The sequence below is a fragment of the Cyanistes caeruleus genome, chromosome 3 (assembly GCF_971803275.1).
Source record: "Cyanistes caeruleus chromosome 3, bCyaCae1.hap1.1, whole genome shotgun sequence".
In the NCBI taxonomy this organism is placed as follows: Eukaryota; Metazoa; Chordata; class Aves; order Passeriformes; family Paridae; genus Cyanistes; species Cyanistes caeruleus.
Window position 1 is genome coordinate 28,837,655 of NC_141703.1, and position 25,511 is coordinate 28,863,165.

General features: G+C 37.5%; 1 long non-coding RNA gene across 1 annotated transcript; it reads right to left on the reverse strand.

Moving 5' to 3' along the window:
• Positions 1-19,969: 19,969 nt before the first annotated feature.
• LOC147654040 (uncharacterized) lies at positions 19,970-23,758 on the reverse strand. Its single transcript, XR_015285432.1, has 2 exons — positions 23,707-23,758; positions 19,970-21,066 (listed from the first exon to the last, which is right to left on the reverse strand). It is a non-coding gene; the product is annotated as an uncharacterized LOC147654040 (long non-coding RNA).
• Between the last annotated feature and the right edge of the window lie 1,753 nt (positions 23,759-25,511).

Consider the following 25,511-nt stretch of genomic DNA (forward strand, 5'->3'; position numbering starts at 1 on the left):
GAAATTTACTCCTAACAGGGTCAATTCTGTCAAAGACTTGCTTTCATCAAAACCATTGAGTTCACTTTTTCTGTGGTTATACCTTTTTATGCTGACCAAACTGTTCTGGTGTTTGTAATTAGCAAAATGGATAACTGCAGAAGCAGAATGTTTTAAGTGGATGTAAAAAGATAGTTACTGAGTGAATTTTACTCCTGTGGGAGAGACTAGTACAAAATAACTAGATTCAACTTGCAGACAAATAAAAAAAACAAAACAAGACAAAAACAAACAAACAAAAAACAACAACAAAAAACCCCAAATACAACCAAACAAAAAAAAAAATCACAAAAGAAAAACCAAACCAGAGAAAGGAACAACAAAAAGTGAATGTAGGTCCACATATGTACTGCCACATATAATGACCTTAAAAACTCCCATTATCATGTCTCATTAAATATTTTATAAGCTGTATAAAGAGTTAAAATCGCTCTAATATATATGTCTGAATGAGGTAGAGGAAGATTTTTTCAAAACTATGTGCCCTCTTTCTAAGTAATTCTAACAACAAAACCTTTAAGGAATACAAAGAAAAGAGCAGGGAGAAAAGAAGGGTGTTGAGACCCAAAATGTATTAACTGAATGGAACAAGTGTTAAAATTGCTGAGAAAATTAAAGATGCAAACAGAATCCAGTAAAATTTTAAAGTAAATGATTGAGTTCAATATCCTTATTCTCCCACCCTGTACATAAGGATAAACCTGAGGATTCCCAGATTTGCTGAAAGAGTAAAGATAGCATGATTTCACAGAAAAATCCATTAAGATAGTAAAGTCCAACTTCAAATGCATTTTTTAATGCTATTTATTTTCATGATTTTTGAAAATCCCAGGATGATAAAATGTTATTTTCATTTTTGGAAAGTCTCATTTTAGGAGTATTTTTAATTTTTTAATTTTTTTAATCTTTTTTCTTCCTGCTGAGAAACACACAGAGATGGGAAGACAATTAGAAATACAAAGGGACAGAGATAGGAATAAAAACAAAGTGCTAGGTGACACTTTATTTCTCTCTTAGCTGAAGAACTTGTTCTTGCTTCACTGGAGCTCATATTTTAGGACAATGGAAAAGTAATTCAGGGAAACTCACATGAATTTTTTTCAATACAAAGAGAAATCTTATTAGAGAAATCTTTCTATAGACTACAGGAAGCAACAAATACTACAGGAATAGCCTATATATTAATCAAGAATCATATCTGACTGAAACTGAGACCTGAAGAGAGAGAAGAAAAAGAAAGCATTCTAAATGAAATGGTTTAAATATGTAGAAGATCCAGGGTCATACTACACTGACTTTGTTTTCTGGTTTAATGAGCACTGATGTGTCAAGTGGAACTTAGACCCAACATATTTAATTAAAATACTTGCATATACGTGCATGCACACATTTACACACATGCATGCACACACACTCAGAGAGGCAAAATAAGCAAGGAAATTCTTTCCGATAGGCAGTTTCAAAAATACAACTGTTCTCCTGTGCTAGAAGCTATTGCCAGCCAAATAAAATATCAGTGTTCCACTAGGAAATGGTTAGTCAAACAGAAAGTGCAATGAATCTGCAGCTGATGAATATAAGGATTTCTCCATGAAATCCCCTGTGTCAGAAATTATTATAGAGGCTTTCTGTAGTTTAGGACATTCCCAAGACTGGTTACTCAGTGTTATGTAAATGACAAATGGTTAGAAAAAAAATAACTTGGAACAGATGAATAAGGCATTTGGTTTGTAGGAAAAGGGATCAATACAGTTTTGACTAGAGGCTTGAAGTAACTTCTTGTGTTAAAAATAGCAACACTACAGTTCCCTTCCTGTGGCTATCATTATATCAATTTATAGACATTAAAATATGTTTCAGTATGTTGTAAAGAGTTAGAAGGTGTTTCCTTGCAAAACAGATGGCCTAAATGTCAGTGATCTTTTGCTTTTTACAAAGCATTATTTAGTACATTGATAACAGAATTATTATCTTTCATTTAAATCATTTTTGTTCTTCTGGTATGAATGATTGGGAGAAAATTAATGATGCATATTAATACTGATTCAGCAACTTGACAGTGTTTGGTGGGAGACATCTTTCGGGCTTTTTGCATTATCCTTTAAAGAGGCTACCAAAGACTGAATTTACAGGCCCTACACAGATGTGTGTAGGGAAGGTTGAAAGAAGGTTTTTCCGTTCACCACCCACACCCCGTGCAAGAACCAAATGTAAGCAGTTCCCAAAGAGCTGATGAGAACCAAAAGGAGTGCAGATCACCAGGGAGTGGTGTGTGAAATGCAGACCCATTGCGTGCTGGGTCTGTAAAGGGAAGGAGAGATATTTTTGACATAAAGCAGTCAACTGCAGTGTCTCATAACCAGGGGAAATGGAGTGCTGAATGTAGCTTAATATTCACAGAGCAAGGGAAAAGATCTGTGTACAGTAACTCCTGTCTTGGCTCACACATCTCAAACGCCTGATCTGATCTGTGGTTCTCTGAATTCAAATGAATGCTGACAAAGTCACTGCATAACCAAATAAACAAAGAATAAAAATATAATAAGAATTTCAAAATTTGACCCTGGAACACACAATTCTCTAAGTTGTATTTTCTGTTTATGGACATATGAATAGCCCACTCACGACTGGAACATCCACATTTTTGCTTTCAGATGTTCTACATGTCTTTGACAAGGCTCTTTTCTCAATAACATGTAGCTACTTTTAACCCCTCAGTGACTTATGTCTTTCTAGCCTATTTCTTATAGGCTAGAAATCTTAATCTTATATGTTGTCTTATAGCCACTTTCTTAGCTCTAATTCTGTTATCATTTGTATAATATGCTTTTAATACAAGAGGGATAGGGAACCACATGGCTTTCAAAATATGGTTTCACTGGTTTCTTACATAGCATTAGGGTATTTCCTCTGATTTAAATTCAATACCTCCATTTATACATGCCTCATTTTTGTTTGCTTTTCTTTTTTTTTTTTTTCTTTTTTTTTTTTTTCCTACCTTCAACTGCTGTTAAGCACCAGGCCAACTACTTTTGGGTTTTATTCACCACCTCATCCCTCCCTTCCGCTTCCCTTACTCCCATCCTGAAGAACTGAGTGTATGGTCATGAACAGACTGGTTTTTTTTGGGTTCAGCATAATTCACACACTATTTTGTTCTTCTGACTGCAAACTTGCTGTGGTATGGAACAGATTATCACCAGAGTTGAGTGAACCAATTTGGATTAAATTAACAGACCATTCCTTGCCTCACACAGATCTTTGTTTGAAGTTTGAAAATGCAGCTTAATTTTTATTCACCTGCTGCTCACTTCCTGGTTTTGGTCAGGACTGGAATGCTACAATATTAGGAGAAATTATGCTCCTTTGATATTTTCAGAAGAAATGGAAAGAGGAAATTGGAGATGAAGGACGGTCTTATGGTTAAAGAAACTGAACAGGGACCCTGAAGATAAAGGTTTAACACAAGTTTGTGCCACAGGCTAACTTTATGAATTCAGCCAACTGTCAGAACAGAGAAAATGCACAACTAGATCAGATCAGTGGTCCATCTAATCTTTTATCACCTCTCCATGCCTCCTTGTTTCAGCTTTACAGAAAGATGCAGGTCTCTGAAAAAAGGAGATATAATATGCCTATGAGGGTAGTTTCTCCCAACACCTTATATTCTGGGGTATTCTACTCCCTTCTACAATTCTTAGCTGTTTCTAAATCCCAATATTTTGCTTATTTTCTTGGCTGCTGCTGAGCACAGTGCAGAGATTTTCATTGAGCTGTCAAGTCTTTTTTTCTGAGTTGTTACAGCTGTTTTCTCTTGTTCTGCCCCTGTGATCAATGGGTGCTTTCTTGACACTGTCATCTTGTCTGGTCAATGCCCAGAACTGGAGGCCTTATAATTTCCCAGAACTCAGCAACTGCATGACTCAGAGCATGTGGTTATAATTGTGGCACAGTCCTTTTTCTTTCTCTGCTAGTTACAGCGCTTGAGCATGAATGATCTGTTCAAATGCTGCCTGGGATTTGAAAGGAACACTCCAACAGCATTCTTTTCTTCAAACAATAGGTACTTCTATGATCGAGGTATCGTTCCCTTTTAGACCATGGCCACTATTATCCAGGTTGTTATAACTGAAAGGTTATTATAGCTCGCTAACAACTCGTGGAAGTGTCTGGCTGCTGCAAAATATAGCTGTTAGGGTTCTCATGCTCATATGAGAAGGGTTTTCTCCTTCATCTTGTTCCTAAAACCTCTGTTGATAAGCAAAAGAAGACCCCTGCATTGGGAACAAGGAGCCCATACCTCGTTGCTTGGGGGTAAAATATCACTCATGAGAAATAAATCTCTGCTCATTTCACAATGCTCTGAAGAGTTCTGTTCCATGTCATCTATGATTTCCTGCCCTGTGACAACCTGATCTGTGGTGGAGGACCACTACCATGAGTGTAGCTAAAATGGTTCAACACTTTGGCCATTCTCATTGCTTTCTCAATGAACCACTCAGACTACTTGGACCACATTTCAATGTTACTTCTCATGCTGAATATTTCCCTGTGCAAACATTATCAGAGTTTGAAGGAATCAGATGTTATTCATTGTCTAAAAATAAAAACCAAAAGAGATAGTCTAGTTTTGCTTCTATGTCAGGTTCTTTTCCATCACTTTTAACTTTTATTTATACTGGAAATGATGCTTTGGGACCTTGGTCAAGGTCTGCCATTGTTATTGCCTTGAGTCATAACGGGTGTAGGGATGGAAGGAACAGCTGTAGGAACAGCTATTCTCCTCTCCAAGTGCAAGGATAGGAAAAAAGGCTTGATGATATGAAGAGATGAAGGAGAGTTACACTGATTACACTAGACTTATACTGCTGCATGCCTATTATCTTAGGTTGCATTTAAACTGCTCAAAGCATGCTGGTGTCTACTCTTGAATTACAAGATCCCCTTTTCATGTACTGTGTGGAGGGGGACTGGGAATAAAGATGAAATTTTGTTGAGAAATGCAAACAGATCTAGAAACTCAGATCAGCTTTCAGTTCAGTAACAGAATCCAAAGGAATCTTATGCCAAGATGGAGAAGTCAAAAACTTATGTTGCCTGCCCTGGGTGCTAATGGCACAGTGTCAGGGAGTCACAGCTAGCCTCATCCTGGCCATACAGTGCTTGAAGGGGAGAACTGAAACCCTGTGTCGTGCTCTTCTCTGGGCAGTACCCACAAGTAGACACTGTCCAGTTTCCCAGAACTCAGCCATTCTATGACTCACCACATACTGCTGTAATTGTGGCTGTCAAGCCTCTCAGTCTCCTCCTACACAGTTCTGAAGGCCAGCTTGTCTGCCCAAGCAGTGAATGAAAGAAACATAGCAGAGACACTTTTTGTCTTAGAAAAAGCATGTCGGGCACAGATAGAATCTAAGCACAAATGGTTGCCATTAGTAATATTTTGATACTGCAGCCATGTTGTGATTGTAAGGAAGCATGAGAAGTAACGTGTAACATGAGAAGGAACAAGCATCAGTAAAGGTGATGAGTCAGGTGCCATTTGGGGTCACATGCAAGAGCCCCAGATGTCACAGAACAGGTGATGAGCCTGGTATCCAGCACACAGTGAATGACAGAGAAACCACAGGAGGGCTTGCAGTACTGTCAAGGGTTTCGCAAGACTCACAGCAAACACTAAAGCTTCAAAGGTCTTAAGATTCAAATCCACTTTCTCCAGTGCACGCAAAAATAAATTTTCCTCATATATTCAGGTTTAGAAACCTGATATATAATTCATGCTGAACCTAGTCTCTGTCTTCCCCATTTTGCAGGTTTCCTATTCATTTATTTGTACTTTTACAGCTTTACCTCTGTATTTTTCAGACTCCTAGGGATTATTTTTTTCCCATCCGTATCTCTGTAGCAGGTGTGGCAGAAAGTGCTGCAGGAACTTGTCACTTTCTAGGGACCCTTTGTTCATCTCATCTTTAAGGAAGAAGGAATGGATCATAACTCTCCCTTTCTGCTCCCTTCTTGCCAGAGAACTGCATCCTGAGATGCTACATTAATTTAGTTATTTTTCTGGCCTTAATCTTAAAGTGGTCTTAAGTTGCTTCCTTCCTTTGAGAGTAATATCAGTTCCCTAAAAGAAAGGGGATGCGGGAAACCCTTCCAGGACAATTTTCTTTAGTGGGAGGACAAGTGGAAGGACAAAGGAGAACCTTTGAATTCTTGGTGTTGGAACAGGAGGAAGTGATGGACAGAGAAGCGCAGAATTTTTGAGGATGTAAGGACTTTTTAAATCATCAACAGTATAATTTGAACAGTCCTCACACAGGAAAGAAAAAAGTAACTTAGAAAAGTGAGTCAAGGAGACTGATAACTAGGTAACTTTGGGCATTTCTAGAGCATAAAATGTGAATAATCTGAGAGCAAACAAAGTCCCATGCACATTCTCTCCATTCCTTTTAAAAACCAAAAATAATCCAGTGTGAAGACAGATAACTAATCAGTACCACTGCCCATCAAATATCTCCAAAAACAGTAAACACCAGCTGTAGCTCAGTTAAAACTGACAGCTCATGAAGGACAAACTTTAGCTCAGAGCTTTATTTCTAGTGAGGGCCCTTTGAATTATTTTAAAGTAATTTTAATTGCAGAAATCAAAATGTTAAGTAACACAGAGAATAGCAGGAAAGAAATGAATACATTACAAGGAATAATCTAGTGTTCTTTACTATTGAACTCCATAGTTCAAAGATAGGTAATCCTTTCACAGCTATGAAACCATTCTGTATGCATAAAAGACCTTTAAAAAGAGGTCCAAAGTAAAAATTTGGATGCAGTTTAAAGAACCCCTGAGACTAGGGAAGCCCCCAGGTACCACAAAGACTTTTCTTTTTCTTGTACTCTCTTCTATGAATAAATGAAAGAATGAAGATTCCTTTTCATTCTTTTCTCTGTCACAGAAGCTCCGGTCTTATACCCTAACCTTTCCAACTGCCACCTTGTACACTACACAAGTGTTGTCTTCTCTTATTCCTCTGTCTGAAACCATAAAGGGTGACCTTGTTTTCCTTGTGCCAAGCAATAAGGCTTAAGGTCCCGTTGTGCTCTACCTACTCCTCTCCTTTTTCTCATATGGCTTTTCTGACACCAGCAAACCCTTCGATCAGAAAGCCAGCCAGATGGGTAGCTAACTATAAACTGGGGGAGAATGTGAAGGTTCTGAAATTTCACATGTCGGAATGAGTTAAAAGAACTATCAGATCCTTCTGCCTTGCATCAGAATACAGAAGCAGATGCTGAAATGTTAGTAATTGAACAGCTTTTTAAAAGACAGGGGAAAAAAATCAGTGGAATGAGTTAATTAGATAATGAAGGGGATAGATTTAGTAATTAATTCAGGTTACATAAAGCATTTGAGAATACTATGTAGAAAACTCATTGAGAAAGGTCCATGAGGGGCTTGAATGTTCTCCCCCTCCTTCTCCTGACATTTTTGCCTCTTTAATGTGAAATCGTTTCTGAAAAATGCTCCCAAAATTTGTGATAGAACTCAATATGTAGTCATCAGTGAGTACAGAATTTTTTTTCTGCTTCTGAACAAATGTTTAAGCCATTTGCTTTGGCAAGAAGGGTGAAAGATCTTGTATTAGATATGTGCAGATTAAGTTTCTTGATAAGAATTCTGCCATGGGACTACACCTGGGGATCAGTGCCAGAAAAGAGGACATATTTCTCTTACAGATGAAAGGGGTGCACAAATCCTATGTGCAAACATGCTAGCCAAGATGGAGTGTTTTTTATCTCACATAATACTAATTACTTTTAGTTAAACTTCTGTCTTATGTATCTATTTTATCTTTCATAGAATGACCTAAATTGTTAACAAGCAGGATCCAGACTTATAATGAATTAGAATTGAATCTGCAAAAAGATGGTGGAATCTGAATACTTACCAGCTGATGTCACCATACAAGAAAATTTCTAGAGGGTGATACCAAATGGTCTCTGGAGGTACAACCTTAGCAAGTCCATAACTGCATATGACAGCTTAATTACACTGCTTAATTGAATTGCCGATGTTGGAAAAGACCTCTAGGATCATTGAGTCCAACTTTAACCCAGCACAGCCAAGTCCACCACTGAACCACCCCATCCCAGAGTGCCACATTCACATTTCCTGAACACTTTCCAAGGGTGGTGACTCAAACACTTCCCTTGACATGCTGTTCCAAAGCTTGACAACCCTTTACAAGGAGAAATTATAATATGCACACTAAATCTCCTCTGGCATAGCATGAGCCCCATTTCCCCTCATCTTGGCACTTGTCGCTTAGGATGAGAAACCAGCCCCCACCTGGCTATAAACTCCTTTCAGGTAGTTGTAGAGAGCAACAAGGTCCCATCTCAGACTCCTTTTCTCCAGGATAAGCAATGCCAGCTCCCTCAGCCTCTCCTCACAGGACTTGTGCTGCAGACCCTGCACCAGCTCTGTTGCCCTCCTCTGGAAATGCTGCAGCAGCTCAGGGTGTTTGGGGTAGTGAGTGGCACAAAACTGAGCACAGGATTTGAGGTGTGGCACCACCATTGCCAAGTACAGAGGGACAATCATACCCTCATCCTGATGGCCACACTATTTTCAGTACAGGCCAGGATTCCAGTGGCTTTTGTTTGCCTGGGGACATGCCAGCTCCTGTTCAGTGGCTGAAAACCAACACCTCCAGGTCCTTTTCCAACAGGTGGCTTTCCAGTCACTCTGTCCCAAGTGTGTAGCACAGCCTGGGGTTGTTGTGACCGAGTAGAGGGTCCAGCACTTGGCCTTTTTGAACCCCATATAACTGGTCATGGCCCATCGATCCAGCTTGTTCAGATGTTACTGCAGAGCTTTCCTGCCCTCCAGCAGATCAATGCTCCTGCCCAACCTGGAGTCATGCGAAAACTGACTGAGGGTGCACTCAATCCCCTCACACAGATCATTGCTAAAGGTATTAAACAGGACTGGCCTGAAAACTGAGCCTAGTGACTAGTGACCAGTTAACATCTGATCCAACTGGGAGCCTTTCTTAGGTGCTTCCCTCATTATCTGTCAGGTAGTTCTCTTCCACACACTCCAGGAACGTCATGGACTGTTTCTTCTCTATTGTGTTGCATTTCAACAGATATTTGGGAAGTTCATGAGAAAATTAGCAATTGTGAAACCTTCTTATAGAATATTTTTTCTGCCTCTTCAGTCTTCATGGGTAGTCTATAATAGACTCTCCCCAGGATATCTGTCTTGTTTGCCTTTCCTCTGATTCTTACCCACAAACACTCAACCTTGTCATCACCATCATCTAGCTCTAAACAGTTATAACACTCTTTAACATACAGTACTACCCCACAACCCCTTGTTCCTTGCCTGTCCCTTCTGAACAGTTTACAGTCATCCATTGCAGCACCCCAGCTGTGCAACTCTTCCTCTATATCTCTGTGATGGCAATTGTGTAATGGTTTTCCTGCTGTGCAATGGCTTCCAGCTCCTCATGTTTGTGTGCCCTCCTCTGTGAATTGGTGTAGATTCACTTCACTTGGGTTATCAATTCTACTCTCTTTTTGGTGGGAGAAACTCCTATTCAAGTACAACCATTATCAGGTTCTTCTGTGGTTTCAAACACTTCAATAAATCTTGCATCCGTACTGCTGCTTCAATGACCCTTGTGTCTTGCCTCTAGAAGCCTACACTGCTTCAGAAGGGCAGAACTGAAAGTTCAGACATCCAGAGATAACAAGGAATCTGTAAGCACTCTGTGGGAGAGGCCCACCACATTATCTCCAAAAGTAGAGTCTAAATCCACAGAAGATTTTATACAAGATTTAAGTGTTTTAGAGAAATTTTGGGTATTCATATAGGTAGAGTTCACTGAAGTTTCCAGATGTCATTGTTTTCATTAGATCAGTTCTGGAGAATGTTATGACTGAATGTCTTCTGTCTTAACAACACTGAGGATCCTGGCAAATACCTCATTCTAGGCTTTGATTAGGCTTGAGCTTTTATATCTGTTTAAATGGAATGCTTAGTCATGTCAAAACAGGAGTGCTGGAATGGAAACTGTGCAGAACTAGCTAAAGAGCTCAGAGGAGCTAGGTGCCTCTGCACATCACAGGCAAAGATGCCCAGCCAGAGTACTTGATGCTCACTTAGTTTTAACACTTCTGACCTTGTGGCTATCAGGGGATCCTCTCCTTAGGAACTTAAAAATATCACGTAATAGTTAACTTTGCAAGAATCTTAGAATCATAGAATCATTAAGTTTGGAAAAGGCCTTTAAGATTACTGAGGCCAACTGTTATCTCAGTCTCTTCTGTCACAGCTGTTTTTAAGTATTTAAGTATTTAAATATTTAAGTATTCCCTGGACCAAAAAGAAAGAGGTTGATGGTATAACTGAGTTGCTAGAGCATTCATGTCCTCGGACACCCAACACATCACTTCCTCTCCTGTGAGTGACTTAATCACCAGACAAGAGAGTTCAGATTCTTATTCTAGAATTTGGTTATTCCAAATACCCAGACTCATGTGTGGGAACTTAAACCACTACCCCTAGCAGAAAGAGGCAGGAATGACAACAGCATCAAAACATTTGTTAAAAAAAATCCCATTAACTGTTGACACGGCTCCAGATCATGCTGCCTTAATAGATGTGTGTGTTGTCCTGTAAAAGAGACACTTGTATTTTATAAAATAGGACAGGCAGATTTTTAAAATGCCTCTCTCTTCTACTGAGCAATATAGGCTATCCCCTGATTAGCATGTCTGCCTTGCAGATCCCATATGTAGAGACCTTCTCCCTTTTACAAAAGTTAAATGGCATTTTTACTGTTACTTTGGGAGCATATTAAATTAATTTCCAGAATATACTCCAAAAATGAGAGAGAACTATTTGAAAACAGCTGATTATAATGTATTTAATTACACAGGTCCCCACACACTAGTATGTGTTAAAAAGGTGACCACTGACTATGGAGTGAGATGTAGAAGTGCATTTGACGCATATACATTAAATCTTCAAAAAACAGGGATATACCAGTTCATATAATTGAAAGAAGCAAACAAAATGTGACACCAGTACATTTGAACATTTTTTTTACCTTTGTAGAAGTAGGAGTCCCTTGCAGTTGTCAGCTATCACAAAATATTGGTGAAGGTTACCTCCACCTAATGTGAACACCATAAAGTTAAATATTCTATTTGTCCAGAAAGAACTGGTTAAGAAACAAATTATAGCTTGTATGATAAATCAGTTCTTCAAAATCACATTCTTTTGTGTGAATCTCAAAGTAGGAGCTTTAAAATTCAGATACCACACAGATGCCAAGAAACCAAAGAAAGCCATTCTTCATAGGACTTCACTGTGATAATGACCAAAGCAGTGGCAGCAAAACTATTACAGATGAGCTGCACTGAATGTGATATGAGTTAAATATCTGAAGTACAATTCATCAACAGTGCATAAATAAGTAGGAATAGACAGAGTGAAGTAAAAAACATATACTTTGTTCTAGCAAAGCATTTAGTAACTTTCCATAACCCATTTCATTTTTCCACTGATTTTTTGAGCCAAACATTCAAGACTTAGTTGAAACTGAAGATAATGTTAACACTTTGTCAAGCATTTGAATCACTTCCAGTATATTGTAGTATAATCCGCTGTCCACAAACATCCCCTTCATTATTGCCTAATTACATGCAAATTTCATAAAATGAATGAGTTTTAAGTACTTGTCAATCTGTCATCCTAGGAACCACTGAAACATTTTGACTGCTAGATAAATAATCAGCAATAATCACACTATGCAAATTTGATATTTTCTGTACAATTATCTGAAACCATAAATAACTGGACACAAAGACATTTGGCATTCTCTCAGAAAGACTTGACCTACAGGCTTTTTTATTCCAAACAAACATGCCAGCAGAATTTTTAAATTTCTGCCTAGCTAAATGTGACCAGTAGGAAAAAAAATTATAAACATTTAGTGTATCAATATTTTATTACAACCTGGGAAACATTTCTTTCCTTTGCTTTATTAGTAAAAAAAAAATATTAACAGCATTGTTTTTTCTCAATTATTCTTACTTACACAATTTTATTTCTTTAGTTCTTTGCTTTTCATCTGCAATTATCAAATCATGTTTTGTTTTTTTGCTTAATATTTTTCAAATAATAAGCAAATAAAGTGTTATGTATTGTTGACTTTTAATATTCCTCCCCTCTGTAGTTGCTGTAGATCTTCTATAATGTTTCCTACAATGATTCATTTTGACACTTCGGCAGAACCAGTACCAGGAGGCTAATTATCAAGATTACAGACAAGCTCAGAAATACATAAAGAGTGAATGCAGGTGAAATTGTAGAGTCCAAAACTACTTTTGTTTCCTGTTTACACTGAGGCTTGCATACGTGTGTCTGTGTGCATATATGTACATATGCAGCTGGCTGTGTGTATTTTATGAGTGTGTTTTAAACCCTTAATGTTGGCTCAGAATCTGATGTTTTTCTGTAAACAGTAATAAAGCTCTTGAAAACACAAACAAATAAGAAAGTAGTTTTTCATTTTACAAACTTCAAGTTTATTCTGAGATAAATATCTCTAATGTTTATGACTGAGACAGCACAAAGGGTAGATGGTACTAAGATATTATTTTATAAATTAATGCATATTCATTAAAGTTGCATCATTCTGTGTACGAATTCTTAGTTCTGATTTCTCTGCCACTGAACTGCAGGAATCTGTACTATGAAAGCATAAAATTTATTATATAAGGCTTAGTGTCATCCTTTCCACAGCTAAGACACTTGTTGATACAGAATTATTTATTTGATGAATTTCAGCAATTCTGTGATCTCAAACTATCCTTGGATAAGGGTGAGTTTCACTAACACATGTATAGGAAATAAAAATAATGAAATATAAAAGTTTTATACTAAATTACAGATATTTGTCAAAACCAATCTTGAAATGACACAATTAAATAAAATGGCTACAGGAATTTTTGGTTTTTCTATAATTGTAATGTAGAGTACCAAACAGTGTTACTGACAGCTGAACATTAATGCTATACTACTTTTCAGCAGAACTACTGTTGAACAGCAAAAACTATGAAGACTTCCAAATTATTGATCTATTAAAGTAATCATGGTTTACTACAGAAATAGTAGAACTTTTAAAATAATGAACAAATATGGGGATATCCCAGTTATCTCATGAATCATTCGTGAACTGCAAAAAGTATACTGAAAATCATCAGGTATATCATGCTTTTTGAACTATTTACTTCCTACAGAGAAGCATGTCAAAGTGTTAATAAATCAATGGCTTATTTTTCAATATCTGCCTATATATCTCAAGAGGGTCTTTTTACATATTTGCTTACCACAGGTAATAAATTAGCAGAAAAATTATCTGAGTACAAGAATCAGCATCCCACTTTTTATGAGCAGATTACCTTTTAAGAGATGACTAGGTAATAATCTTTAGGTAATGATAATCTTTATTTCTACTACAGACCAAACTTTGGCAAATAGGTGGTGGCAATGTAACTTTCAGCACACAGGTTCAAAATCACATCCCTGAAACCCTTTTTCTTATCAGAGATCTTAATGGAATTATTTTCTATCATCTTAGCTATTTGGTATTCAAATATTTGAATTCAACAGAGGCACATTGAAATGTACAGTTGCAAATTGTTTCAAGACTTTCAGGAGCAGCAACAAGCCCAGCCAATAAATGTGTACCTGCTGGATAAAAAAATATTAAATGTGTGTAAGGCTGTCCTTTCCCAAAACCTGACAACATAAGTAGGAACTAAAATCATAGTTGCATTGCAATTACCTAAAGAATCTACAAACCAGAGAGGTCCATGCAGCATCCTTTAAATTGTGATTGGTATGGATTCTCTAACAGAAAAATACATTAGGATTCTGGATCCAAAATATTTTTGTAAATAAAGTCTCTTGTGCCTGTTACACATTCCTTTTCTTCATTTCTGTGTATCTACTTTACATATTCTGTATGTTTAAAATAAAGATGATTTCAAAAGTTGGTTATAGACTGCAGGAACTATTATCATTAGCTGAACAGAGGAATGGCATCATGTAAAGACAGAGAAAAATGCACACAGATAAAGATGAGTGAGCCACAAAAGACAAATTAATTAATAATTTTTAACATTACAAACATACCAGGAAAGGATTTTCTCTTTTAAACATTCTTTCACTGAAAAGTGATATGTTGTTTTTGATGAGGTTAGAGTTTGTTTTGGGAGGAAAGGAGCATTAACAACAGCTACTTATTGCCAAATAAATGCCAAGTCTTACCTAGAGCAATGACTCTCATTGATATAACAAAATTTACAATTAAAAATATATGCACTTTCATTTGCTGTCACATAACAAAATATTTAATGCAAAATTGATGGACAGTTAATTATATATATGAGTATAGAATTTATGCTGTGTCCAAGTTACACTCCCGTGTGTATATTTCAAATTTCATTGTTGGTCACTGATAGTAAGTCTGACAGCAATCCATCCCTCCCTCCCTCCGTCCCTCCCTCCCTCCCTCCGTCCCTCCCTCCGTCCCTCCCTCCCTCCCTCCCTCCCTCCCTCCCTCCCTCCCTCCCTCCCTCCCTCCCTCCCTCCCTCCCTCCCTCCCTCCCTCCCTCCCTCCCTCCCCTCCCCCAACCCCCCCCGCTTTTTTTAGCACTTCTCATTCCCCAATATGGGCTAAGTAAAAGCAGTTAGAGTGACATTAACAGTACTGATTCCACTTCTCTGTCTAGCTGAGCACTAAGATAATAGGGTTGAACTTGTTTCCTTTTGTTGAGAGTAGGTAAAGAATTTCAAAGTTCAATTTGCCAGCAGTCCTGGCTCACTGGTGAGGTTCCAGATGAATGGAAGCTGGAAAATGTGATGACCATAAAAAAAAAGAGTGGGAAGGAAGACCCTGGTAATTATAGACTAGTTAGCCTGACCTCAGTACCTGGTGAGGTAATGGGACAGTTTATACTGATTGTCATCACACAGCACTTACAGGATGGCCAGGGTATCAGACCCAGCCAGGATGGGTTTAGGAGGGGTAGGTTGTGTCTGACCAACCTGGTCTCCTTTTATGACCAGGTGACCCACCTGGTGGATGTGGGAAAGGCTGTGGATGTGTCTGTTTGGACTTCAGCAAGGCCCTTGACACTGTCTCCCACAGCATTCCCTGGAAAAGCTGTCAGTCCTCAGCTTGGACAGGAGCTCTCTGTGCTGGGTTAGGAACTGGCTGGATGGCCGGGTCCAGGGAGTGGCAGTCACGTGCTCCAGGTGCTGGTGACAGCTGGCTGGACATGAGCCAGCCCTGTGCCCTGGTGGGCCAAGAAGGCCAATGGCTCCTGGCCTGGATCAGGAATGGTGTGGCCAGCATGAGCAGGGAGGTCATTCTTCCCCTGTACTCAGCACTGGTGAGGTCACACCTGGAGTGCTGTGTCCAGTTCTGGGCCCCTCAGTTTGGGAAGGACATTGAGACACTGGAGCGTGTCCAGAGGAGGGCAGTGAGGCTGGTGAGGGGCTTGGAACACAAACCCTGTGAGGAAAGGCTGAGGGAGCTGGGGTTGTTTAGCCTGGAGAAAAGGAGACTCAGTGGTGACATTATCACTCTCTACAACACCCTGAGAGGTGGCTGTAGTCAGGTGAGGTTGGTCTCTTTCACCAGGTAGCAGCTGACAGAATGAAAGGACACAGTCTCAAGCTGTGCCAAGGGAAATATAGGATATTAGGAAAATATTGGATATTAGGAAAAAAAAAATACAGAAAGAGTGATAAAGTACTGGAATGGTTTACCCAGGGTGGTGGTGGAGTTACCATCCCTGGATGCATTTAAGAAAAGACTGGATATGACACTCAGTGCCCTGACTTAGTTTAGGTGTTAGGACTAGGTTGGACTCTGGGATCTTGAAGGTCTCTTCCAACTTTGAGATTCTGTGATTCTGTGAGTTTCCTGTAGAAGTAACAGAGGCTTATGCTCAAGCTAGAGTATTATGATTTCTTCTCCTCTTCCTTAAATATGCACTGTTTTCTCCATCCAGATGAAAACACTGTACAAAATATAGCTGAGGGAACACCTGAAAATGACACCATTGAACTATGACAGATTTCTCAAATAAAGGATAGAGAAGAAATCTCATGAAGTCTACTTCATTCAAGAATACTAGGTCAAGTTCACCTCCAGTTTTAAAAGGGGAGAAAATGCATAAAAAGACTTAAAAATGAGAAATCAGATAAAAAAAGTAATCTTCAATAAAAAGTCCACAACCAGAAACAAAACAAAAAATAAAGTCAGTTTCTTATGGTTCATGAAAGAAGATAAAATCAGGTACTTTTTATGACCTTGTTCTGGTGTCAGCATTATGTCCAAGTTGGTTTTAACTTTGCTAAATCTAACATTTTGTGTATTTTGCAAGCTATAACAGCAAACACACAATATTACTGTTGAAGTGTTGCTCAATGCAGTACATTAGAAAAGAAACCCAAGAATGTTGCAGACTGTAAACATTTCACCCCTGTGAAAGCTCTACATGGAAACTTGTGTCATACTTCAGGACCATAAAGTATAGTAATAAGGTATCCTGGAAGGCACAGAAAAAAAGAAAAAAAATGGAATAATAGATTTACTTTGGGGAGGTTACAGGTTTATTGATTGAGCTCAGAGGAGAAGCGAGGCTACAGAAGGCTAAAGAACTGAGACATTTCTAAATGGACATGCTGCCTCCAGGAATAAAGCCAAGAGGGTTTCCATTGTTGTTTCAAACTCCTGTGCTGTATCCTAGAACAGGAAGGATAAAAAATATTTTGTTTTCCTTTGCTTTCCAGCTTTTGCCTTGTTAAACTTTGCCTTTATCTTGATCTGCTAGCTTAGCTCCATCACATTTTCTCCCCTCCCATCCTTGCTAAGGAGGGGAGTGACAGAGTGATTTGGTGGACAGCTGGTGTCCTGCTGGGTCAACCCATCACACAAATGTACAATTAGCTATTGCAGCAATTTCCATATAGCTTTTGGTGCAAACACTAAAAGACTTTCTTTTCCTTCCATATTTAATTTCTTCTTCTAAGATTCTTCAAGCCTTCCCTTCATTGTAGTTCTTTCTGTGGCCTTTAGCTGTTCTGCCTACACAAAACAATGAAGAATCTAATTACTGAGTATACTGAGTAGAATCAGTGATGGGGTGTTTTTTTTTGTTTTTGTTTTGTTTTGTTTGTTTGTTTTGGTTTCCTATGAATTTAAATGAGAATAATTGTCCAGATTCTTTAACATAACTTGAAATATAGAGATACTTAGAGACCTTGAAATAAACTTGACATAGTAAGGCAAAAATCCTTTCTTCATAGCTAAAAAAAAAAATCAACAAAATCTTAAAAATGCCTATTTTTGTGAGGTTTCGTGTTCAGTTAAGGAAAAGTTTCACCAGAAACCTTTCAAATTATTGTGATATTATGTAGAAAATGGACCATGCCTTTAAAAAACAACTATACTTGTCAAATTCAAGCATTTAAACTGCCAGCATTTCCAGAACCAAGCCAGCCGTTTCAGTAGGATAACTTATTTTGGCCAGCTAGAATTTTTCAGTGTAGCGCAGTGAACACCTGCTGCAGTTCATTCACTTCTGCACTGACTATTTCTTGTTCATCCCTCAGTATTGCAAACAAATACAGATGCTAACAATGCATGGAAAGCCCTGCTTTCCAATCTGCTGCTCGCTGCCTTATGAAAATATTGTTTTGCTTGGAAAGAAACTTGATGGGGAAATCATGCCCTGAGCTGCAGGCTTATATGGGGACATTCATATGTACTTATGTGAGAGGTACAGCACAGACTCACAGCACTTAAGAGCTGTGAGGAAATAAAGGCTGCTCACAGTCTTCAGAAAATTGCATCATAACTTAACAAGCCTGACCATTTTCTCTTTGCTCATCCCTTTTTCTCTGAACTGGATTTCAAGCAGATTTCTGAAAATTTGGAAATAATAGACTTTCTAAGCAGAAATGTTGTAAATAATCTGTTTAACAAATCATTATAGCTGAAATTTGTAAAATATTACAGGGTGAAGTAAGACATCTGTCCTTGAAAAGTTTTCAGCCCAAGTGGTTTATGCCAAAAGAAGTCAATGGCATAGTCATGCCAGTTTAAAATAAAGTTCTCTTGGAAATTTGACACTATTTTAATCATACACTTTCCTTCAACTCCATGTCATGAGTGCTACTAGATATGCATAGAATTTTAATCTCTGTGGTCCCAAAACATCATATTTTACAGACAAACTGTTTTATAAAAGGAAAATATTATGCTTTACTACATTGAAGTATATAAAGTAAACAAATTTTTCCTCTTTTGTTTTGGCATTACATGCATTTTTTTTACAAAGCTGTCACTGTTACTCAATTCCCAAGGTCAGTCTTTTTTGACGCTAGTTAGCCTGTGGAGGTAAGTGATATTTAAAGTATAATTCTGTCCATCAGCTTTTCTGAGTGCCAGTATCTTGACATGAATTGCTGTGCATTTATCAGCTGGGATATGGATAGTCCCATTAAGTTATCACAGCATTAGACTCTTCAGGAAGCCTTCCCCATCAGTTAAAATTCTTGAATTTATTTATTTATTAAAAGCATTACATGCGATGCTAATTCTTAGCTAAGGTGTTTGTATATTGTGTGATGTAAATTATGTCTCATGTTTTGTGGCCTTTATTAGTCATTATGCATCTATACCTGTTTCTCCCATGCCTTTGCTGCCTGTGCAATATGTCAGGAAGCAAGATGTCAGACACAGTGTGCTACTGCCAAATGCTCAAGTGACAGAGATTTACCAACAGAAATTCTGGCCTAGTGACCTCCTACACTGAACTATTGATTCAGAGCAAATAATTGGGTTTCAAGAACTTTTCAATTGGTTCTGCACAATTTTTTAGAGGGCAGAGGCAGTGGAAGAGTAATGACATCTGGGGACAGGATAAGTGTGGCTCCTTTCCTCTCACACATATTTTCCTCACTGGAGCTGGTGAATGGTTACCATCACTGCGGCAATTCACAGTGATTCAGCACTTTATTTAATGCATTAGGTGACTGCTGCAGTCGAAGTTTTGCGATCTTGATGGATAACCCTTTTTGTTCACATTTAAGTTTTGATTAAATTTTTCATCAAAGATTCAATTTTTGTTTAACCAGTTCACCTTTTGCCCCGGTGATTTCCCCTGGCTAGCTCCACTCTTGACAGATCGGGTAGACTTGTTTTATTGCTACTGTTGAGGAATATGTTAGGACTTATGGTGGAAGTCTTGGCAAAAAATCAGTCCTGAAATAATTGAGTTGTGATAAGTTGCAGCCTGGTCCTTCTGCACACTGAGGTAAGACATTGGGCTTATGTGTTAGATCTTACCCAACTGTGGACATCTTTTCACTGAGATGATAACCTTAATAACATAAAATAATAGTGAAAATATATGAAAAAGCTGAATATAAACCATGGGACAGGGACAACAAAGTATTTATCATTGTTTTTCAGTCAATCATAAAGAGCTTTTAGAAGGATAAAAGCACTGTTACTAGAAATGTATGCCTAGCATATTATTCACTAAAAGGCAGTATAATTTGTTAACTTATCGTATAAATTTACAGAATGTATAGTTTGTAATAATCAAAGGAATATCAAGGATCCAAACACACAAAAAAATCTAAAATTTGTACCACTGTATGATTCTAAATCAAATAAAAAATTTATTTTCTTAATTTTTTTAAAAAATAATGTCTCAAAAACATGAAATGGATTTGCAGTCAATACTTCAAATTTATGACCAGGCTGCCTTTTCAATTCAACAGAATCATATACATATACCCCCTACAAGGCTTGTGACTTGGTGTCCTTAAGAAAAAAATTTCATTTCTTATTCAGAACACAACTAATCAGTGTGATTTTGAAAGTCATGTGGGCCAAAACACAAACATTTTTTCAGAATAGGGTAGTAAAATGGATGCAGTTTATCAATAAATGAAAAATAAACTGATCCCTGGTTGAAGTGTATAATATTTACAGAATACCTGGCTTCCTTTCAGACCTCAAATTATTGTTGAATTCCCCTCACTGTCGGTGATCCACCACCTTTCTTTCCCTCACATAAATTACTGTTTTTCCATTAAAAAATTTACTGTAGAAAGTCTGCCTTTCTCTTCACTCTCGACCTTCAGTATCAAAAACAGTGTCCTGTTACTAAAGAGATACACTAACCTCACCTCCCACAGTTAATAATTTAACAATACATTTTTATTTTTTGGTACTGGTAGTGGGGAAGGTTGACACAGATTTCATAAGCTAATTAAAGCTCATAAGTACATCTTTCACACAGCTTTCTTTCAAAAGTGATCTAAACACTGTTCCTTGCTGCTAAACCTGTGGGATTTTTGTACTAGAATGGGAGATGAGGTATGTTATCAATCACACAAGGCTCTATTAATTTTATCACAACTCCAATGACTGTTGACATTAAATGGCACAAATTTGGCCATTGTGGTCCCTGAGGTAGTGCATCTTCACATCCTTTCAAATGCTAATTATATTTTTGACCTTAAAAAAAGGACTGTTTTTATCCCCAGCAAGTTCCCTTTCCCTCCTTCCTGATCGCAGCAGCATTTTCACAGGGCCATTTCTCTGCCTTCACTGTTTGGCTAGTGGGATTTTTCTCTTCTTTTTTTTTTTTTTTCTTTTATTTAATATAAAACAAAAGCATCTTTATAAGATTTCAATAGCTATATAAGGGAAGGGTTGCTACACAGTAGTGCTGACGTTAGCTTTCACTGAGATGAAGAGAAGAGATCGCTTGATGATGAAGACATTTCAAGGACACCACTGGTATGGAATAGCTTTCTCTCTGGGTCAGTCAGTGTTTCAGATTGCTTAATTACTGCAAATTCACGCAGGTAACTGTGATGAACACATGGAAAGCCATTAGGAGGTCTCATCTATTGTTTAACTTTGGAGAGAAAAAAAAAATAGCTGTTAAAATGGGGAAAGAGTTCTGCTCAAGCTTTTCATAGGATACCACTACTTGTCTGTCACTGGGAACTGTCTGAACCAGTTTTTGTCATCTCTATATTAATATTAGGCACATCATTACTTTAAAAAATCTTGGCTGTGCCAAGGTCATCTGAATTAAAACGTCAGTTTTGTGTCTTTTTGCATAAAATAGAATATTTTGTACTCTATTTGGATTTACTTGTAGCTCTCCTTACAGTACCTTTTTTAAAATGTTAGTCTCTCCTCTGTCTTTGCATTTAATCAGAAATTAAAGCCCTTTTATCCTGAAAAAAAATCCGACCCCACACAAGCAGAATGCAGTACATTCTTTACTATTTAAGATGACAGGTGTTTATTGCACCCAAACATAGCTTCATGTTCTCAAAAAAAAAGTGTGAATATATGGGATTTTTGTGCCAAATTTTCCCTCAGCCTTTAAAATGAAATTCAATTGAAGTCAGGGATCTAAGGGCAGAATTCAGCCCTTTCATATAAGGGCAGTGGGTGATAAGTGTAAGAGTGAGGAAAAATTAAACCTAATATATATGAGCATGATGAAGATCAGAAGGTATTGATTCACAGGCTATCTATTATAAAATTAGTATCAGAATCCAGACTGACCATTCCCTCTCAGTTTCCCTGACCAGAGGAACCTCTATTTAGACAAAAGAAACTCAGTTTCCTGACTATGGGCTTGTAAGGACTCCGGAGGTATAAAGTGAAAAGGACAATTTCACTCTCTTTTCTGAAAAGTCGTGAAACTACACAGAGAAAATAGTGGCTTGTTTTGGGATGATACTAAAAGTTGCTCCATTTCTAAAGACAAAAACATGTTTAGGATATTTTCTAGCCTATGCTATGGAGATGGTTGGGTCAGAGGACCACGATCCTGTTTTTTGAGTACATGTAATTGGATTAATGGTTGCAGGTCCAGAAAATGGATGTCAAGTATCAGGAAAGCAATAATGGGTTTTCACAGAATAGCAACTGTAGCAATCATCAGAAAAGTTAAATCCTGGTCTTACAGGGGTTAGGACATAGTGCATCCATGTAGAACCTTCTCGTGATAAAAAGTCTACTCTTATCAAAAGCTGCTGCAGCAAGTATTTGTGACTACAGTGTTACTTCTTCCACAGTGATGCACTCTCAGTTTGCAACTATGATATTTGAAAAGAACATACCATATGTATATACACATCTGTATGGAACAATAGATTCCTCAATTAAAAACAAACAAAAAACCAGAAAAAAACAAAAAAAAAAATCAAACACCAAATCTAAACCCATACATTTTTTCTTTCCAGGCTCTATTTTTTTATATATTTGATTGAAAACTTTAAAATTGATACAAAACTTATGGGGTTTCACTTTGAAGTACATACCAACTCATTCATACTTTGAGGTAAAGTTTGCACCAGTAATTTCCAAGACTTCAAAAGATAGCAAATTCATACAGTGGGTAAAGCACTAGGAAGGTGTTTCAAGAGACTTTCAGTGCCTTGTTAGCTTACTCTACTCAGAGGCATTTAAGCCAGCTCTTTATTTCCCTTTGGTTCCCTGATCTATATAATATGGTAATGATACTTGAAATTTCTCCTAAAGCAATCAGATATCTTGGAAGGTGAAGAAACTTGTGTGGGAAATATATATTATTCTAGATATACACTCATGTGACCCATGATATCTTTGGCCCTTAAACTTGCACTTATAAGAATCCTTTACCCAAATGTACAAACACCCTTATGCTCCTCTGATTGCTGCAATGTGATGAGGCAAAAAAAGTGTAAAGTAAAAACACTAAAGAGAGTCCAATATGAAGTAACAGAGGAAAGCAAAATAGCTATAATTGCATGGTAAGAGTCAAAAGGTTTGCTTTTTTTCCCCCCTAGGAAATTGTTTTGTGTCTCTCTTAAGCATGTGGAATACAAGCAGCCTGAAAAAGTTCTTACTGTATTCTGTTTATGAATTATAACATCATTAGCAACCAGTCAGCAAGGCTGATAGGGCACGGTAAGCTTACACCTTTCAAACTGACCGACTTGTCTATATTTTGGCAGTTCCTATAGCTTGTTTTTTGGGTTGTGTACTCTAGCACTTTCCTTGGAATGAAAATATTTATTCAATGTATTCGGCAGATGCCTTGAATTCTTTATGATCCCCTTTTATAGGTATGATTTTGCCTGTGAAACACTAAATAATCGTGTTCTACTTCTTTTTTCCTAGGAATTCCAATACCTATTAGTCCATACCAAGAACTAATTGCTTGCCAAATTTCATTAATTTCATCTTAAACTAACAGATGAATTATACAAAGGAAAATAACCATTCAAAACAGATAAACTTCTATTATTCCTATACTCATATAATTTAAAAAAAGACAAACCAGAAAACAACAAAACCAATTTATTTTTCTTTAAATTGTCAACTTCTAGCCCCAAGCACATTTTTTATTACTAGTGCACAATCCTATAAAAATAGAGCTTTATAAATGAAAACATTGACAGACCCTTAGCGATAGTGGCACTACAGGGAATAGCTATAAACAACATTTTTATTCCTCGAGCATACCTTACCCTTGAAAGTTTACACTAATTACCTGTAGTTTTGTTAATGTTTTAAGCTGCCCTTCATCTCTCCCATCCAGACACACCACTCAGCTTCCTCAACAGATATATTCAACAGCTTCTGTTCACACCTGACATCAATTTCCTTTGATGTTCACAGTCTAAATGAGAATGCTACAGCAAGCTGTATTTGTGAAGTATACAGGATGCCTTTAAAATGATGGCAGGTATTTTCCTCATTAAAGCAGCCATAACAGATAGTTAGATATGATGCTGTCCCTCACCTTCCTGCTAATTAATGACTATGATTGCAACCCAAATAAGATCAGGCAATTAAATGTGATAACATTTCAGAAGTGAAGAAAACGTACAACAATCTTGGAATAGCTTCCTGTAGATAAATAAAGTTGATCTTAGCAAAATTAACATATAAATGTACCATTCTATCAAAAAATTACACAAACTAAAGAATGTGGTAATTTTACTTTTAATTGAAACATGTGCTAGAGTGGAGACTGGAAGTATAAGCAAGTCCCATATCTGATTTTTCATTTCTATTAGCAATAGAATAGTTTAAATTCTTCAAAGGAGGATTTGTGAAAGGATGTTTTTACCACTAAAATATAACCTGGAAAGATTTCTGCATCAAAATGGAGCACCTTTCTTCGTTCTGTGTACTGCACCTGGGCACTGTCTAGCAGAGTTAAACATTCCAGTGCTCCATGTCCCAGTGCCTGTAATGGCCATGATTATAAAATCAAGTGCACAGAAATGTTTAGCAGAGACACCATTAATGTCTAAATTTGCCATCATCAAGTTTCAGTTCAAGAAATGATACCTTTGGTAGTGACAGCGGAAAGTTGTGAAATTTGGAACTACGGAATCCTGACAGACAAGCACAGAACTCAGCATTAATCCATATTTCCTCTCACTCCAAAGGATTTCTGTACCAGGGCTAATGATTGATTTATTGATTTTGAAAGCTCAGGTGTTTAAGTTAGACTTACAATACAGTTATAAAATCTATACCTATTGAGCCAGTTTTAGTATAAAAGGAGTTCTAACAATGGAATTTTAGGAATAAAAAATGATCTAACTTTTTCCTCCTCCACCAGTGATAATATTTTTATGAGTGCCAAGTGCTGGACAAAATGTGGGAGTTAACATGCCTTCTTCTTTTTAGATTATCTGGAGAGCCATGAATTAGATAACAAATAAAATATTAAGAAGAAGAACTGTCCCATTAGAAAGGAAATGTTTTTGAGCACTGTGGTAAACATATTCCTCAAGAAACCCTGGGCAAACATTAAAACTGCCACATACTGTTTTTGTCCTCTTCTGGCCTTTAGTCTTGTTTTGAGTATATGGAATTGAGCAACAGCCATCATCTTTAAAGATGTTTAAAGAGGTTTAAACATCTCTTCCTACTGCTAAGCTTGTTCTCCAGAAATGAGCACCCTTCTTGAGGAGAATTTTCTGACTGGCCCACACCATATCTACAGCTCCTCCACACTAATGGGGTGATCCTAAATCACAGCTCAGCCAGCAGACAGGCATGTGCTCTGTCACTAAACCTCTGAGACTAAACCTCAGTCTCAATGCCTCTGAGAGCAGCAAACTGTGATAGAGGACTCTAAGTGAGAGATTAGTATATTCAGCAAATCCTTTGCCAGTCATAGGGAATACTTCTGGGGAAAGTGTGGTACTGTAAAGCCATAGGCATCCAGTCCAAGACCAACAAATACATATGTCCATATCTTCAGATTTATGACTACAGACTATGACAACTGCTGGCCAAAGCCTAGCAGAGGTATTCAAGTGAGGAAATAATTTTCTC